Source organism: Scyliorhinus canicula, chromosome 1 (genome assembly GCF_902713615.1).
Source record: "Scyliorhinus canicula chromosome 1, sScyCan1.1, whole genome shotgun sequence".
In the NCBI taxonomy this organism is placed as follows: Eukaryota; Metazoa; Chordata; class Chondrichthyes; order Carcharhiniformes; family Scyliorhinidae; genus Scyliorhinus; species Scyliorhinus canicula.
The window spans coordinates 2,798,850-2,818,472 of record NC_052146.1 but is presented as its reverse complement, the minus strand read 5'-3'; the positions used below and the strand labels follow the sequence as shown (position 1 = coordinate 2,818,472).

At 46.3% G+C, this 19,623-nt stretch overlaps 1 long non-coding RNA gene across 1 annotated transcript in view; it reads right to left on the bottom strand.

The window, feature by feature from the left end:
• Positions 1-19,623, bottom strand: part of LOC119968734 — a 299,307-nt gene that overhangs the window by 170,530 nt on the left and 109,154 nt on the right. Inside the window, exon 2 of the long non-coding RNA XR_005461197.1 lies at positions 2,464-2,572. This is a non-coding gene — a long non-coding RNA (uncharacterized LOC119968734). The remainder of the gene's footprint in view (positions 1-2,463; positions 2,573-19,623) is intronic.

The following is a 19,623-nucleotide window of genomic DNA, read 5'->3' as shown; positions in this document are numbered from 1 at the left end:
TCTATTCCTGGGGAGGAGGGCGGACGCCCTTGCCTTTGCCTCCCTGATCGCCCGCCGTAGAATCCTGTTTGGCTGGCGGTCAGCAGCACCGCCCAGAGCTGCAGACTGGCTGGCCGATCTCTCGGAATCTCTCCAAATGGAGAAAATCAAATTCGCCATCCGAGGGTCGGACGACGGCTTCCACAGAACGTGGGAGCCATTCATGCAACTGTTCCGGGACCTGTTTGTGGCCAACGAACAAGAGGAAGAATAGCTGGGTAGCCAAGAATCAGGGGAAGGTAGCCGGGGGCGGGGGCTACGGGTTCGCTATGGGGGTTTGATGGCTAGCTAAGGCCCAAAACCAAACTAAATAAATGCCAATAAACATGTGCCTCGGCCATATTGGGGAATGTAAAATATGTATGCCGGCTAAAGGGGGAGGCCACAGTTATTATTACGAAGATGCTTACCTGTAAATATATATGTTAATTTTTGCGTGTTCTTTTTTTTTCTCTCTCTCTAACAATTTGTAATTTGTTCAATATAAAACATGAAAACTGAATAAAAAACATTTATAAAAAAAAATATTACAAATGAGATGCACAATTGTTTAAAAACTTATAAACATTAGAAGTGGAGCTTTCGGGACAACACATTGCGTGAGCAACAAATTTTTCTGGAAGGAAGTGTGGTTTGAGCTCTAGAGAAAATCCAAAAGTATAACGAAAATCATTTCCTCTGCAGAAGTATGTAGAGTTTAACAAGATATCCCTCCACTATACAACACTACCACATTTTTAAAGTCTGTGTTTCCATAAATTCAAACTTTATTGTGCAGCACCATCATACATCATCCTTTCATCATCAAATTACCAACTACTGCTCGATAAGATGCACCGAAACATAATCAAACCACAAATTCAGCATGCAGATAAGATCTGTCAAAAACATTTCTACGCATTTCCTTTGCAGCTGTGAAAAGAACAGCAAATGGCCACCCCTCCTGTGCTGCAAAACTCTCTCTCAGGAAATATTTTACTCAAAACCCCGACTATCACAGGAATAACTTTAAAATATTCATTTCAGATGGGCCCTTGCGCAGCTGCACGCATTTTATGAAACTGACATCACTCATATTCTGAGTTTGTCTTCTGCAACATCTCAAAGTAAACACATTTTGAAAAGTAAACTTCCATGAAGAAGAAAACTAATGCAATAGGAGAACAATCAAAGTAATGCATGCCACTATACTAAATTGTGATTCCCAGCCTGATGTGTGTTAGATAACCTGAGCTAGGCTATCAATGAAACATATCCGTCCGAACCGAGATGCCCCCGGGTGGACAGATGTGAGCCTAAAGCCTGCAGGCCAACAACTACTCAACCTGACAATGTGCAAGTAGGCTGGCAACCAGGAAGCCTGCGTACGCAAGAGAGGCAACAATGGAGCAAGGGAAAGTAGAGAAAGAATCAGAGGGTAAAACTGGAAATGTGCTGTTTAAAGGGGAGAGCAAGAGCAACAAGATGGGTCACCACAGCGTCAGCAAAATTGTTGTATCCAAGAAGAAGAAGGAGGAAAGCTTGCCATGACTGAGCAAATTGAAAAGAACAAAAGCATTGGGGGAAAAAAAGCCTCTCAGGCAATAAACGCAATTCAATTCTGTTGCCCTCCAGTGATAAAGAAGAGCACAAACCTGAAATGCAACCTGAATTTTCCATTTGCCCTGGATTTCAGACACGCCGATTTTTCCAATAATGAAAATTGTATTTAAGTGTGTTGGCTTTGACATTTGGCAGTCGTAGATCGTTAGCTTTGGGGTGAGGGGTGGTGGGGGGGGGGGGGGATAAACCATTTGATTGCTTTTGTGAAGCACCTTGGAAGGTTTAATTACATTAAAGGTGCTGTATAAATATAAAATGCTGTTGAATAAAACTACTTTGATTCATTCATCTCTTCAGTGTTTACTTCAGCCAAGCACTAATTCTGATTCCACACACTTGTAACACCTGAGGGTGAGCAGAAAGTTATGTGCAGTAATTGTAATGATTATGAAACCATGTTAGGTCAGCAAAATGCTCATTTTAACTTCAGTAAACATTATTTATCTAAAAACATTCTCGTTTCACACAAGCAGACTAGTTCAACTGTACAAATGAAATTCCCCAACGGGAACAAGAGAAAAGCCTTAAATCAGATACAGTTCTTGCCTGTATCAATAAACCATTGGACCATAGAATCTTATCATGCTTCCTCACTACCCTATATATAAGTCTGATGTCTACAACAAGAATGAATTAGTCACTACAGCTTTGCGCAAAATCTAGCAAACAGCAGAGATAAGACAATGGTTTAATGCAGAACAAAAATCTGAATTTACTAATCTTGTATACCTCTTTGCTGTGAACTCATTTGTTTCCCTCCACCACTAGACATCTATCAAAGTGACAAGGAAAACTGTAGATCTTTGGAGCACAGCTACTCACCCTGGTAGTACGCAGCTTCCACTCGGTTTCAAGTTAATAGGGAGGAAGTCAGAGAGGCATCACTGACTTGTCGACGTCACAACAGCTGCCTCACATACATAGTAAGTGTCTAAGGAAATTAACATAGATATCATGGTTAATGTTGTTTACTTTTACTAAAGGAAACATGTATATAATTTAACAAATACAATTTTTCTTTCAGTTTGTAGAGCACTGATTCGATCAATATCTCTCCCAAATACCATGGTGTCAGGAGGACCAGAAACTCCTTGCACCCTTTGATCTTGAGCTGAATTTCCAATCGCCCATCAGTTCCAACACCAAGTCTGTTTTTTTCCCATTTCAACACTGCTATGCCCCACCATTGCCTGATTTGTGTCTTTAGCCACCTCAAATCAAACTTTTCAAATGCATCCATGAAGTGCATGTCCTTCAGATCGTCCAAGCCCATGCACACTCCATCAATCGCAAACGGTCCTCCTTGTCCCAGTAAATATCTTTGTCTTCACATAAATTCCCTTTTGTTACACAAGTGATCTCTTCCAGCATTATGTCCCATATGTGAGGTTACGCATTTTGGTAGGAATAACGGCAAACGGGATTATTATTTCAACAATAAAATATTAAAGCATGCTGCTGTGCAGAGAGACCTGGGTGTGCTAGTGCATGAGTCACAGAAAGTTGGTTTACAGGTGCAACAGGTGATTAAGAAGGCAAATGGAATTTAGTCCTTCATTGCTAGAAGGATGGAGTTTAAGACTAGGGAGGTTATGCTGCAATTGTATAAGGTGTTAGTGAGGCCACACCTGGAGCATTGTGTTCAGTTTTGGTCTCCTTACTTGAGAAAGGTCATACTGGCACTGGAGGGTGTGCAGAGGAGATTCACTAGGTTAATCCCAGAGCTGAAGGGGTTGGATTACAAGGAGAGGTTGAGTAGACTGGGACTGTACTCGTTGGAATTTAGAAGGATGAGGGGGGATCTTATAGAAACATATAAAATTACGAAGGGAATAGATAGGATAGATGCGGGCAGGTTGTTTCCACTGGCGGGTGAAAGCAGAACTAGGGGGCATAGCCTCAAAATAAGGGGAAGTAGATTTAGGACTGAGTTTAGGAGGAACTTCTTCACCCAAAAGGTTGTGAATCTATGGAATTCCTTGCCCAGTGAAGCAGTTGAGGCTCCTTCATGAAATGTTTTTAAGGTAAAGATAGATAGTTTTTTTGAAGAATAAAGGGATTAAGGGTTATGGTGTTCGGGCCGGAAAGTGGAGCTGAGTCCACAAAAGATCAGCCATGATCTCATTGAATGGCGGAGCAGGCTCGAGGGGCCAGATGGCCTACTCCTGTTCCTAGTTCTTATGTTCTTATGTGCACTTCTCTCTTCTGTTACCAGATTACTCTTTTCACGCCACCATTAATTCCACCACTAACTTTTGTAACCCTCTCCTGAATCTCTCTGCCATGCCAGTAATCTTTCCCCACTGTTCAAAACCTCCAAAATCCTCCCTTTAGACTGCACTTTTGCTACCTCTCCGACTTTCATAGATCTCCCTCCTGCTTGGCATTCATTCTTTTACTTCCATTTGTAACGGTACTGTAATACCTCCCAGTGCATGAGGAGAGCTTGGAACGAAAGATATCCAGCTGCTGTAGAACTGCTTCACAAACTAGGTTTATATTTCTGGGAATTTCGAAGACCATGGGCAACTTGATCAATGTTTCTGAGATGTTAAAGAGAACAGATGGAGTAGATAGACCCTATTTCTGCTCTTTGGAGAATCTAAAACGAGGGGATACAGCCTAAAAATTAAAATAAGGCCTTGGGAGAGTGAAGTTGGACCTGGAAAGCTTGGTTGGAACTGTCTGCTGCAAATGACAATTTAGCACTTTTGTAAACCAAAGGACTTAAGGGTTATAGGGCATGAGTAGTTATATGGAGCAGGGTCACAGATCATCCATGATCTTACTGAATTACAGAACAGACTCGAGGAGCAAAAAATCGAGGGACAAGAATTTTCTAAGCTTACAATTGAAACCAAAGTGATGCAAATTGTTTCCCCAGGTTTTAAGGAATTACTCTGTAGTATCTGAAATCAAATAAATGCAACAAAAAAGACTTTTATATGCAAGTTACATGCCTCATAACAAGGAACATAGAACAATACAGCACAGGAACAGGCCCTTCGGCCCTCCAAGCCTGTACTGGTCATGATACTACCACCCTTGGCAAAACCCTCAGCACTTCCTTGTGCCGTATCCCTCTATATCCATCCTACTATCCATGTGTTTGTCAAGATGTAGTATCCGAATTAAAATAAACACAACAGAAATGGCTTTTAATATGCAAGTTACATGCCTCATACTACAATGTTTTAATAATGTTGAATATTTTTGTTCTGCTGTGTTTAATTATGATGCTTCTTAAAATATAGAGGGTGCTGTGAATGATTTAGGTTTCCTGGAATAAGTCAATCTGAAAGCAAATTCACTTATTTCCCTTAACTCCCTCTCTCAGAGGCAGATTTTGGTGTCAGTTTTCAGCAGTTTGATGCAAACATCACTGCAAGTGTAGCACACGGAGGAATTAGCAACAATCAGTGTCATGTTATCATAAATCAAAGCAATCTTTCACTTAATCTTCCATTCCATGAAAACAAAATTGTTTGAACTATTCCAGTGAGCAACGCCCACGTAAATATGTCAACTCAAGGATCTATAAACATTGGTAATAATAGAAGGAACATTGGTCCAGTAAAGACACTATGTGATAGCAGCGAGTGAATGCTGAAGCATTTGTCTGACATTCACATTATTATTTTTGTAGAGGTGATGATTTACTTATTTTTAAATATTTTAAAACCTGCACTAAATTGCAGTCAATGGATTTTTGACAAGGAAAGTGAACTTTCACATGCTGATATACTGAGGCTTAATATTGGATTTACAGCAGAGCTATGTACTGTTGAACTTCATTTCCCACAATAACAACGGCCATCAGGACCGAGAGAGAGAGAAATTGATTTATTTAATATACAAGTCCTTGAAGTGCAATTTGGTAAATGAGTTACCACAGGCCAATTAGTGCCCTGAGGGAGGAACCAAAAATCAATTGTAAGTCTGTAATCCTGACTGAGGAATGGTTTGCAAAGAGTGAAAAACAAAGATGTGGCATTTTCAAAGGATAGGCTTACAGAGCACAAAGGTACAAACAACAAGAACTTTATTGGAAAGGTGCTTTCTGTCAGGCTGCAAGAACAGACTGGTTAGCCTGCCCAAACTGCCAATGACATCATCTGTACATCACATAATCAAACTCTTGAAGCGACTTTGTTCCAAATAGGAACAACATGGATGCACAATGCTTTCCTCCCCCTTTATATCAGAGTTTCCTGCAATGAGACGTAGCAAAGTGGTTAGCACTGTTGCTTCACAGCGCCAGGGTGTCAGGTTCGATTCCCCGCTGGGTCACTGTGCGGAGTCTGCACGTTCTCCCCGTGTCTGCGTGGGTTTCCTCCGGGTGCTCCGGTTTCCTCCCACAAGTCCCGAAAGACGTGTTGTTAGGGGAATTGGACATTCTGAATTCTCCCTCTGTGTACACGAACAGACACCGGAATGTGGCGACTAGGAGCTTTTCACAGAAACTCCATTGCAGTTAATGTAAGCCTACTTGTGACAGTAAAGATTATTATATCACATTAACAATCAAAATTCACAGCATGAACAATTAACAAACACAACAATCAATAAGTTAGACGTTTTAGAGGATGTTGATTCCTGTGTGGTTGTCAGAGAGCCTCAGGCACCTGCTTTTTCATGTTGACTGTAATCTCTGGTGTAGTTTGGACACTGTTCGTTGTTGCCTCAACTGGAGTTGATGTTTGGAGGTTGACTCGGTATTGAAATGCCCTCGACAGTTGTTTCTGGTATTGTCAAGTTTTCAGGTGTGTATGGGGGCTGGTTTAGCTCAGTGGGCTAGACAGCTGGTTTGTGATGCAGAACAAGGCCAGCAGCCCGGGTTCAATTCCTGTACCGGCTAAGAATTCTGAATTCTCCCTCTGTGTACCCAAACAGGCGCCGGAATGTGGTGACTAGGGACTTTTCACAGTAACTTCATTGCAATGTTAATATAAGCCATTTGTGACAATAAAGATTATTTATTTACAGGTCTTCACTTGACACAGTTTGTTAGGGACTCTCAGTTGACTCTGTCTCTGGCAACCTTGTTCTATCTGTTAAAAGGTGATCAATGTGTCTTCTCCACACAACATCATCCCAAGTTGGACAGTGTAGGAGACCGGTTCTGTCTGTCCTAATACAATGGCAGGTATTCACTTCTCACTGGTGGTATAGTTTCTTGCCAATGCTTCTGGACGTTTATGAAAACATGAAGTTCGCCCTGTTCTCATGTCACAAAACCTGATTCAGTTGGTTGTTCAGAGCCTTCACTTTGGAGGTAGAGTTCTTTGTTCTTGTCCCAGACAGTCGATCTGTTTTGTTTTAGTTGCTAACTGCCGTCCCTCCAGGCTGCATAGCAGGGCCTCATACCTGAATCTTATGGCACAGCCTCTGAGGTGTATTCTCCAGATTGTGGTGTGCCTCCAACAGACAGTGCATCTCTCCCCTCCAGGTTTCATTCTCACTGCATTCACCCTCATGCTTCTGAAATGCAACTTCCAAAAAACTATCTGATTTTTCTTTATGTATTTGGTTCATAGAACATAGAACAGTACAGCACAGAACAGGCCCTTCGGCCCTCGATGTTGTGCCGAGCCATGATCACCCTACTCAAACCCACGTATCCACCCTATACCCGTAACCCAACAACCCCCCACCCCTTAACCTTACTTTTTAGGACACTATGGGCAATTTAGCATGGCCAATCCACCTAACCCACACATCTTTGGACTGTGGGAGGAAACCGGAGCACCCGGAGGAAACCCGCACAGACGGGGAGGACGTGTAGACTCCACACAGACAGTGACCCAGCCGGGAATTGAACCTGGGACCCTGGAGCTGTGAAGCATTTATGCGAACCACCATGCTACCGTGCTGCCCGTGCTACCGTTCTTGCTTTTTAGAATTCTTGTTTGAAGCTTGTTGGAGAAAGATAGCACACACACGTTTTATTGAGCCCTTTTTGACCAAAATTCTTGCACTCTTGAGCTTTTACTCCAGCAATCAGTGCTGTGTGCCCATTTTTTGCACGTTGATGGTAATTTTGGGTCTCTGACGACATTTTATGGATTTTAGTGTTCAAGCTTAATTTTATATGGATTTCAGTAAAGCGTTTAATAAGGTTCCCCACGGTAGGGGGGAAATACAGAGGCATGGGATTCAGGGTGATTTAGCAGTTTGGATCAGAAATTGGCTAGCTGGAAGAAGACAGAGGGTGGTGTTTGATGGGAAATGTTCAGACTGGAGTCCAGTTACTAGTGGTGTGCCACAAGGATCAGTTTTGGGGCCGTTGCTGTTTTGTCATTTTTATAAATGACCTGGAGGAGGGCACAGAGGGATGGGTGAGTAAATTTGCAGATGACACTAAAGTCGGTGGAGTTGTGGACAGTGTGGAAGGATGTTGCAGGTTACAGAGGGACATAGATAAGCTGCAGAGCTGGGCTGAGAAGTGGCAAATGGAGTTTAATGCAGAAAAGGGTGAGGTGATTCATTTTGGAAGGAATAACAGGAAGACAGAGTACTGGGCTAATGGTAAGATTCTTGGTAGTGTGGACGAGCAGAGAGATCTCGGTGTCCATGTACATAGATCCCTGAAAGTTGCCACCCAGGTTGAGAGGGTTGTTAAGAAGGCGTACGGTGTGTTAGCTTTTATTGGTAGAGGGATTGAGTTTCGGAGCCATGAGGTCATGTTGCAGTTGTACAAAACTCTGGTTCGGCCGCATTTGGAGTATTGCGTACAGTTCTGGTCGCCACATTATAGGAATGATGGGAAGCATTGGAAAGGGTGCAGACGAGATTTACCAGGATGTTGCCCGGTATGGAGGGAAGATCTGGGGCGGAATAGCCCTGGGCCGGCATCAATCCCGCCCCCACGTGGCCCGAATTCTCCACCACCCGGGAATCGGCGGGGGCGGGAATCGGCGGGGGCGGGAATCGCGCCGCGCCGGTCGGCAGGCCCCCCGCGGCGATTCTCCGGCCCGCGATGGGCCGAAGTCCCGCCGCTGACAGGTCTCTCCCGCCGGCGGGAATCAAAGCACGTCTGGTGCTGGCGAGAATGGCAGCGCGGGCGGGTGCCGGGGTCCTGGGGGGGGCACAGGGCGATCTGGCCCCGGGGGGTGCCCCCATGGTGGCCTTGCCCGCGATCAGGGCCTACCGATCGGCCGGCGGGCCTGTGCAGTGGGAGCACTCTTTTTTTTCCGCCTCCGCCACGGTCTCCGCCAGGGCAGACGCGGAAGAGACCCCCTCCCCTGCGCATGCACTGGGATGACGTCAGCAGCCACTGACGCTCCGCATTTGCGGACTTCCGCCGGCCGGCGAAAGCCTTTCGGCCCCGGCTGGCATGGCGCCAAAGGCCGTTCGCGCCGGCCGGCGGAACGGAAACCACTCCGGCGCGGGCCTAGCCCTAGCCCCTTCTCCGCACCTTTGGGGAGGACCGACGCCGGAGTGGTGCTCACCACCCCTCAACGCCGGGACCCCCCGCCCCTCTGGGTAGGGGAGAATCCCGGCCCTTATGAGGAAAGGCTCAGGGACTTAAGGCTGTTTTCGTTAGAGAGAAGAAGGTTATGAGGGGACTTAATTGAGGCATACAAGATGATCAGAGGGTTAGATAGGGTGGACAGTGAGAGCCTTTTTCCTCGGATGGTGATGGCTAGCACGAGGGGACAAAGCTTTAAATTGAGGGGAGATAGATATAGGACAGATGTCAGAGGTAGGTTCTTTACTCAGAGAGTAGTAAGGGCGTGGAATGCCCTGCCTGCAACAATCGTGGATTCACCAACATTAAGGACATTTAAATGGTCATTGGATAGGCATATGGATGATAAGGGAATAGTGTAGATGGGCTTTAGAGTGGTTTCACAGGTCGGCGCAACATCGAGGGCCGAAGGGCCTGTACTGCGCTGTAATGTTCTATGTTCTATGAAACTGGATGGGTTACGCCTGGGCAGAACCGAGACGGATGTTCTAAGCGGTGCATTTGCTAGAGTGGTTGGGGAGGGTTTAAACTAAAATGGCAGGAGGATGGGAAACTATGCAAGGAGTAGGAGGTGCTGGGGTGTGAAACACAGACAAAAAGGACAGGAAAGGGAATACAAAACGTGATAGGAGAGAAATCAAGGGCCAGAATTAAACAGGGCCACAGAATAAAATATATTGTTTTAAAAATATTTTTATTGGTTTCGCATTTATAATACAATAACATTGCAAGGAACATCCGACAGTGATAGAGATATTTGCAGAGTGGGTATATGAGGCAGAATGGAAAAAAAATTGTAATATAATTTTTATTATTGGCACAAGTATGCTTACTGCTGTGAAGTTACTGTGAAAATAAACAGGTATGTACACAAAGGTGCCATGTGCACAGATGTGGGGCCCTCACTTTGGGCTGCCAGTGATCAGTTGCTACAACCGCGCCGTACTGATTTTATACATGTTTGGGGCAGCACGGTAGCACATGTGGATAGCACTGTGGCTTCACAGTGCCAGGGTCCCAGGTTCAATTCCCCGCTGGGTCACTGACTGCTGAGTCTGCATGTTCTCCCTGTGTCTGCGTGGGTTTCCTCCTACAGTCCAAAGACGGGCAGGTTAGGTGGACTGGCCGTGATAAATTGCCGTTAGTGACCAAAAAGGTTAGGAGGGGTTATTGGGTTACGGGGATAGGGTGGAAGTGAGGGCTTAAGTGGGTCGGTGCAGACTCGATGGGCCAAATGGCCTCCTTGTGCACTGTACGTTCTATGTTGCTTCTGGTATTAAAACATACCGAGGGTGTGTTTGGTGCTACCTGGGCTACCTTGTTGCTGTTGTTGTGATCGTACTCCTCGCTCCTCTGTCTTGCCTGGTTGGTGTTCCCTCCCACCTTTTTCCTGCCACGCCCCCCCCCAAACGCATATATCTAGACTTGCAGAAGGTGTTTGACAAGGTGCGAGCTGTAACTAATGGGGTGCCACAGGGCTCAGTCCTCGGACCTCAACTGTTTCCAATCTATAGAAATGATCTGAAAGCAGGGACAGAGTGTAACATAGCAACATTTGCAGATGATGCTAAAATAAGTGGGAAAACAGGCAGTGAAGAGAAGGTTTTACAGACGGATACAGATAGGCTGGGAGATTCCGGAGTTTAATATAGATAAGTGTGAGGTTATCCATTTTTACGAAAATATAGAAAGACAAGTCATCTAACTGGAAAGCAGATTCAAGATGTGTCTGGGCAGAGTGATCTGGGTGTCTTTGTTCATGAATCACAAATGTCTGTACGTAGATACAGCATGTAATAAAATAGACAAATGGAATGTTCGCATTTATTGCAAAAGGACTGGAGTATAAGTAGAGAAGTATTGGTGCAATTGTCTAGGGTGTTGGCGAGGCCACATCTGGAGTATTGTGTCCAGTTTTGGTCTCCTTATTTGAGGGAGGATGTGGTGGCATTGGAGGCAGTTCAGAGGAGGTTCGCCAGATTGATTCACCAGGAGTAAAAACAACAGGGTTGTTGTGATGGGAGACTTTAACTTCCCCAATATTAACTGAGACTCACTTAATGCTCGGGGCTTGGACGGGGCAGAGTTTGTAAGGAACATCCAGGAGAGCTTCTTAAAACAATATGTAAATAGTCCAACTAGGGAAGGGGCTGTACTGGACCTGGTATTGGGGAATGAGCCCGGCCAGGTGGTAGAAGTTTCAGTAGGGGAGCATTTCGGGAACAGTGATCACAATTCAGTAAGTTTTAAAGTGCTGGTGGACAAGGATAAGAGTGGTCCTCGGGTGAATGTGCTAAATTGGGGGAAGGCTAATTATAACAAAATAGGCAGGAACTGAAGAACCTAGAATGGGGGCGGATGTTTGAGGGTAAATCAACATCTGACATGTGAGAGGCTTTCAAATGACAGTTGAAAGGAATTCAGGACCGGCATGTTCCTGTGCAGAAGAAGGATAAATATGGCACATTTCGGGATCCTTGGATAATGAAAGATATTGTAGGCCTTGTCAAAAAGAAAGCAGCATCACCCAAAGCTGCAGACTGGCTGTCCGACATATCGGAATTTCTCCAAATGGAGAAAATCAACTTCGCCATCTGTGGGTCGGTAGATGGCTTCCTCAGGATATGGGAGCCATTCACCCAACTGTTCCGGGACCTGTTGGTGGCCAACGAACAAACAAATAATTAACCAAGTAGCCAAGAGCTAGGGATAGTAGCCTAGCCATGAGAAAAGAGAGGAAGGGTGGAAGGACCCGGGGGAGGGCGGGGGTACACAATTCGAGAGGGGGTAGCCAAGCACAGCTGAAACGAAAGGGGCGCAGCAGAGAGGGAGGGGGGGGAAGGGGGGTAGGGAAGGGAGCGGGCAGGACAGAAGGAAGGACAGGGGGCAAAAAATAACAGTGGGGAGCCAGAGGGGAGGAAGATGAGGGAACACAAACTGGAAGGAGAGCACAGGAGGGAGACCACAACGAACACAGCAGGGCAACAGAGAGTAAGAGAGCACAGGAGGGAGACCACAACGAACACAGCAGGGCAACAGAGAGTAAGAGAGCACAGAAGGAAGGAACAATGGACGGCCAAGGCAGAGGCAAACACACAACAGTGAAAGCCGACCAAGGGAAGTAAGCATCACCGGGGGGCCGCACAGGCAGCCCACCCATCCAGTTTGGTTTTGCTTGTGCAGTATGTATATTCTTTTTTTTTTAAAGTGAAGAAATGTGGGGAAGACAGCCCCCCACCCCCGACAAAGACATGTATAATGTAATTGTCTCTTGGTTGCTTCTATATATATATTCACTTCCCCAGTTTTTAATTTCCCACTCCTTGGTTTTTTATTTATGTCGTGTTTTCGTGATCTATCTTTTTGGTTTCTCTTTGTGTACACCTGCAAATATACCATGTACAAAAAACCCAATAAAAAACATTTTTAAAAAATAATGTTTTTGGTGCTGGATGAAGGTTTCTAGTGGACTTCCCCAGGGGTTAGTGTTGGGACGCCTGCTCTTCCTGATATATATTAATGACATGGATTTTGGTGGACGGGGCACAATTTCAAAATTTGTGGATGATACAAAACTTGTACTGTGAACCATGAGGAGGATAATCTAAAAATTCAAAAGGACAGAGAAAGTTTGATTGAATGTGTCGGCAAAGGCAACTGGCAGAGAAAATTTAATGCACTGATGTGTGAAATAATTCATTTGGTAGAAAACATGCGGAGATAAAATGAAATAAACTAACGGGTACAGTTCCGTAAGGATTGAAGGAGTAGAGCAACCACAACGTATATGTGCAAAAAATCATTGACAGTGACAGTCGAGGTTGAGTGGGTGATTAATGAAGCACTCAACATTCTGAGCTTATTACGGGGGCATACAGTAGAAAAACAAACAAGGTATGATAAGCCTGTATAAAACGCTGGGTCAGTCTCAACTGGTGTCTTGAATTCAGTTCTGGGCACAACATTTTGCCCTCTGCTTGACGGTAAGTTTCTGTCCTCCCTGAGCTCACCTTCGGACACCTGCGTTATGGTGTGCCTGTTGGTACCGCCCCAATCAAACGCCCACCTGCCACTGTCCGCGGAGCAGGTCGCACTCAGCTGCCTGAGCGCTTTGGACCAGGAGCGAGAGCTCCTTGGGGTTCACCACCCCGGGTAAGTGAAATGACGATACGTTGGATGGATAACACTATGCCGTTGACTCTTCAAACACCCTCTGAAATGCCCTAGCAAGCCACTCAGTTCAAAGGCAATGGGATGGGCAGTGAATGTTGGCCCAGCCAGCGATATCCACACCCCCCCCCCCAAAAATGTTTGGAATGATGTGAAGGCAGTCGAGGGGGTTCAGAAAGATTCACAAGAATGGTCCGAGAGTTGAGAAACTTCAGATTGGAAAAGTTGGCACTGTTTTCCTTGGAGAAGAGATCTTCATTTGTTCAAGACTACAGTTTTCCAAAATTTCAGACAGCTTTCAAATTCTAGGGCAACATCAACTCATTGGGCAGAATTTCAGCCTGCATTCGCCGTCAGTGTGAGTGCCGATGTGGGCGGAAAATATGGCGAGAATCAGGAAATGCAAAGAGGATATTGAAGGTGAGCACTCAGCATAAAAGTCAGGTCCCAAGTTTAGCTCGCTCTCTTAGCCGGCCCTCCCAGCAGAACACCTTTGCAGCAGCTCTCTAAGAACTTGAACGTGAAAAGGAGCGGCCTGGCCAACAGCTACACCGACAAGTAAGTGTCCAACCAACGCTCACTATGAGAATAGACACTCCTGACCCCTTAGCCCGTATCAACTGGGAAGCCTGCAGTCTCAGGACAGAACAAGAGGCCATTGTTCTCTGATCCAGTGGGTTCCCTTATCAAAGATAAGTATTGGCTTATAGTGGTAGGAATAGTTTAGTCCGCTAGTATTAGTTGCATGAGTATCGATTTACTGTGTAAATAATAAATGTGTTTGATTGAACCTTACTAACTGGTGTATTGAGTCATTGATCTGAACTTGAACTTGAACCTCGTGGCGGTATCATAAAGATACCTGGCGACTCTAGAGCTAAGGAATAAAACAGAGCCAATTGAGTGTAAAGCACACTCACCAGAACGAGCAACAGAACAAAGAACATAGAACATACAGTGCAGGAGGAGGTCATTTGGCCCATCGAGTGTGCACCCACCCACTTAAACTCTCACTTCCACTCTATCCCCGTAACCCAATAACCCCTCCTAACCTTGATGAATCAATTGTGCCAATTTAGTCAGCATTGCAATTCATGAATGTGCCACTGATTAACAGCCACTTTTTAACCCTTTGGACTCATTTTGTTGCATCGGTTAATGGATTCCCAAGATGTCTGCCCTTTTTGCAGCCTTGTGGAATATGAAGACCATACCCATAACCGGACATAATCAGACCTAAAGTCACAACCTCAGAAGTCAGATCGGCCTTCTTGAAAGTGAACCCACGGAAAGCAATGGGTGCTAACGGAGTGCCTGGTCGTGCACTCAGAACCTGTGCGGACAAACTGGTGGGTGTGTGCACAGACCTCTTCAATCTCTCCCTACTCCATTCCGAAGTTCCCACCTCCTTCGGTACCAGAGAACAATCAGGCAAATGTCTCAACGACTACCGTCCAGTGGCCTTGACGTCTGTCATTATGAAGGGCTTCAAGAGGTTGGTCATGAGGCACATCAACTCCATACTCCCAGAATGCACTGATCCATTGCAATTTGCATACCACCACAATCTTTCCACAGCAGACACCATCGCCCTGGTCCTACACTCAGACACCTACATCAGACTTCTATTCATTGACTACAGCTCCGCCTTCAACACCATAATCCCAGCCAAGCTCACATCCATACTCCAAAACCTAGGACTTGGCTCCTCCCTCTGCAACTGCATTGTCAGAACTACTTATCGCTCACTTTGACATTCTCTTCCTTCTAGCTTTTCATTCTGGAGAATCATGGGGCTAGTCAAGCTGGCAATGCTTTTGATTGCAACCAATCAGTCACAGCAACATTAACATACCCCTGCATGTGGCCATGTCCAGCGCCCTGCAGAGGAGGGAGCAGGGTCCCCATGGCGGCATGGGGCGAATTTCTGAACCGCAAAGGATACCACTGCCTCAACGTCTAGCTCATCTGTGACTATGCACATCATACATGTGTGTGCCTGTTTCTCGGGGAGGGTCCATGATAGTTACACCGGGCGTCGCGCAGATTTCAGCCGTTTTTGAAGGAGCGTAGCAGCTGGGGAGATGGCTCCTCGGGGACAAAGGACTCAGGAGGTAGATGGTTATGCCAGTGCGGAAGCCACAAACAACACTCGCTATAACACGGCACATGCGTCAAGGCGTGCATTGGTTGAGCAGGTGATTAAACTGTTCAAGATGTGGTTGCAGTGCCTGGGCTGGTCGGAGTAGACCGTCAATACAGTCCCTAGAGTGTGTCCTGTGTCATAGAATTTACAGTGCAAAAAGGGGCCATTTGGCCCATCGAGTCTACACCAGCTCTTGGAAAGAGCACCCCACTTAAGCCGACACCTCCACCCTATCCCCATAAACCAGTAACCCCACCTAACCTAAGGGCAATTTGGCACGGCCAATCCACCTAACCTGCACATCTTTGGACTGTGGGAGGAAACCGGAGCACCGGGAGGAAACCCACGCAGACATGGGGAGAACATGCAGACTCCGCACAGACAGTGACCCAGCCGGGAATCTGGGACCCTGGAGCTGTGAAGCAACTGTGGTCTGCTGCACTCTGCACAACCTGGCACCGCAGCGGGGAGAGGAGCTGGACCAGGAGGAGCGCTACATCTCCTTGTATGAGGAGGATGTTGAGGAGGGCAGCAAAGATCAACCCGCGGAGGGGGAGGAAGGACATCCAGGTGATGGTATGGTCCACATGACACATAAGGCTAGGGACGACTTCAGTGACTCTCGGACTGATGGCCAACAGGACTACATGTGAAGACTTCTCCCAACTTGGGGTCTCACATCTTCTCATTACTGTGGAACCTGTGGAAGGTCATTAGCATGGTCACTCCCTTCATAGGCAAGGCGCTAAATCAGTACTATTGCCGGAATTTTGTCAGGACCCATAGCCTTTGCAGTATTCATTGCCTTCAGCCATTTCGTGATGTCACATGGAGCGAATCAAATTGGATGAAGACTGACATTGTGATGTTGAGACCTCCAGAGGAGGCAGCGATGGATCATCCATCAGCACTTCTGGCTGAAGATTGTTGCAAATGCTTCAGCCTTGTCTTTTACACAGATATGCTGACTCCTCCATCATCGAGGATGGGGTAATTTGCAGAGCCTCCTCCTCCAGTGAGTTGTTTCATGGTGCATCACTATTCATGGCTGGTTGTGGCAGGACTCATTCACCAACCCAACTCATTCAACGGGAACACTATGCTTTTCCCTACATTTAACTTCTATCCCGGGAACACCCCAACTTCCCCAACAGGCCCATGATCCTCTCAATGCTCTCCAGCAGTTCCAAAACATGCAATAGTAGGTGGCCCACGTTTAACAACACCCGGTGCTCCCTCCATCCCCTCATAATCTCTGCGCCACTCTGCCGATCCCCTAAAAACCATTGCCAGAGGCACTACAGCCAGTGCAAACAGCGACAGCGAGCACCCCATGCCATGTTCCTTTTATGCAGTTCAAAGTTCCGTGAACTCATGTCATTGATCCGCCCACTCGCCATTGGTGCCATATATAATAACGCACCCATGCCTCAAACTTTGGCCCAAACCCGAACCTTCCCAGGACCTCAAACTCGTACCGCCACTCCACCCAGTCAAATGCCTTCTCCGCGTCCATGGACATCACTATCTCCGGCACCTGGGCTCTCGATGGGGCCATGATCATGTTTAACAACCACCTTATATTACTAGAAAGCTGCCTGCCCTTTCAAAAGCCTGTTTGGTCCTCCGCAACTATCCCTGGGACATAACCTTCCATCATTCCTGCCACCAACTTAGCCAATACTTTCACATCCATATTTAACAGCGATATGGGCCTATACAACCCACATTCCAATGGGACCTTCCATTTTTCTGCTATTAGTGTGATCGTTGCCTGCATCGTTGAATCCGGCAGCTCCCCCTTCTCCATCACCTCATTAAACACCCCCAAGAGTTGTGGTGCCAGGTCCTTCACACATTCCTTATAGAATTCCACCACGTAACCATCAGGTCCCGGGGCCTTCCCCGACTTTATACCCCTCATACTGTCGAATATCTCCGTCAGCCCCAAGGCTCCTCTAGCATCTGCCTCTTCCCTTCCTCCAACTGTGGAAACTCCAGTTCGTCTAAGAACCTTCCCATGTCCCCTCTTCACCCCCCGTTTCCACTCTGTGCAGCTCCTGAGAGTAATCCCTAAACAGCTCATTTTTCTTCCCCAAATCCAACACCACATCCCCTGCTCCAGTCCGTATCTTCAATATTCCCCTGGACGCGGCCTGCCTCAGTAGCCGATGCGCTAACATTTGACTTGCCTTCTCCTCGTATTCGCACTCTACCCCCTTTGTCGTACGCAGCTGTCCTAACGCCACCCCCGTCATCAACCAATCAAATTGCCCCTGTAGTTTTTTCCTCGTCGCCAATTCCATCATGGTGGGCGCGCCCTCGAGTACTCCCTATCAACCTCCACTATCTCGTTCATATTCCGCCCTCCTTTCCTTATCTGCATGTGCCTTGAAGCGACCTGTACGCTCTGTCGAGCTCTGGGGGTTTGGGGAAGCTGACTCTCCCAACTACGTTGCCCAGCATTTGGGCAACGTAGTCGGTCGGGTCTTTGGCCTCAATGTCTTCCGGGGGGCCCATGATCCTTATGTTTTGTCGTTGGGACCTGTTCTCCTGGTCTTCGGCTTTTCCCCTCAGGTTCCCCTGGGCTGCCACCAATCTTTTTACATCCGTCTCCAGGGCGACAGTTCTGTCGCTCTGGTCCATCGAGGCCTTTTCCAGGTCGAGGATCGTTCTCTCCTGAGTTGCCACTTTTTCCCCCAGCCCCACCCAGCCTTCTGCACGGTGTTCAATGCCTCTGCTATCACCACCTTGACCGACACCTAGATCTCTATCCTGATCGCCTCCTTCATCAGGAAGCTCTTCCCATCCAACTCCAGGTATGTGTGTGTGTGTGTCTGTGTGTGTGTGTATGTGTGTGTGTGTATGTGTGTGTGTGTGGGGTGTGTGGGTGTGTGGGGGGTGGGGGGTTCCCTTCGCCTCGTGGGTCCACTTTCCCGTCAGCTTGCTGGTCGCGGCTCTTTCCACCGCTTCTGCCGTCTCTTCGGCCCCTTGAGTTCCTGTTCACTGACATCTTTGGTTACCTTCCTTTAATTGTTGAGGGGTTTCTTTTTCTTTGAAATTTGGACAAAATTTAAAGTATGTTTTTCTGTCCTGAATCGGAGGAGAGCCAAATGATCAGCACATCACCGTCACCGGAAACCCATTTTCATTGTTTTCTTTGATTTATTCTCAGCTCAATCTATCTATACCTTTCTGCACCTGATCAGTTTAGCAATAGGCTAAGATGGTGTTCCCTCACATGTCAAATCAGAAGGCAAAAAATGCTTGGATGAGGGATTCAGCAGCAGTTGAGCTGATGCAGGAGTTGGGCAATGTTATGGAGGAGCAAATAATGAAACAAAATGAAAATCGCTTATTGTCACAAGTAGGCTTCAAATGAAGTTACTGTGAAAAGCCCCTAGTCGCCACATTCCGGCGCCTGTCCGGGGAGGCTGGTACGGGAATTGAACCTTGCTGCTGGCCTGCCTTGGTCTGCTTTAAAAGCCAGCTATTTAGCCCTGTGCTAAACCCGCCCCTCTGATTGACCTAGATGTATGATTGGAAACTTATGCATAACTTTAAAACGTTCCAGCGTGGCTTGCTAAACATATAAATAAAAAGCTAGAAATACAGGTATGACAGCAAAGTCATTATGTTACTGAACCAAGGCAGTGAGGGAATATACAAGTCCCGCAAGACGTGCTGTTTGGAAATTTGGACATTCTGAATTCTCCCTCTGTGTATCCGAACAGGCGCCGGAATGTGGCGACTAGGGGCTTTTCACAGTAACTTCATTGCAATGTTAATGTAAGCCTACTTGTGACAATAATAAAGATTATTATATATACATTATATAACAACCCATTTGGCTCACTAAGATCCTTAAGGAAATAAACGTCCTGTCTTTTCCTGGTCTGACTTGCATGTGATCCCAAACTCACCGCAATGTGGTTAAGTCACAGCTACTCACTGAAATGACCGAGAAAAGCTACTCAGTTGAATTCAAGAAGGGGACTCACCACTGCTTTCGCAAGAGCAATTAAGAATGGGCAATAAATGCTGACCATAACAGTGATGTCCACATCCTGTAAAACGCGCAGTAGAAATTCCCAGGTGAACAGTATTTTGCAGTTCACAAGTACACACAGAATCTATTATTAAAATGTATTAAATATTTATGATCAAAATGAATAATGGAAAAACTTTTATGGAA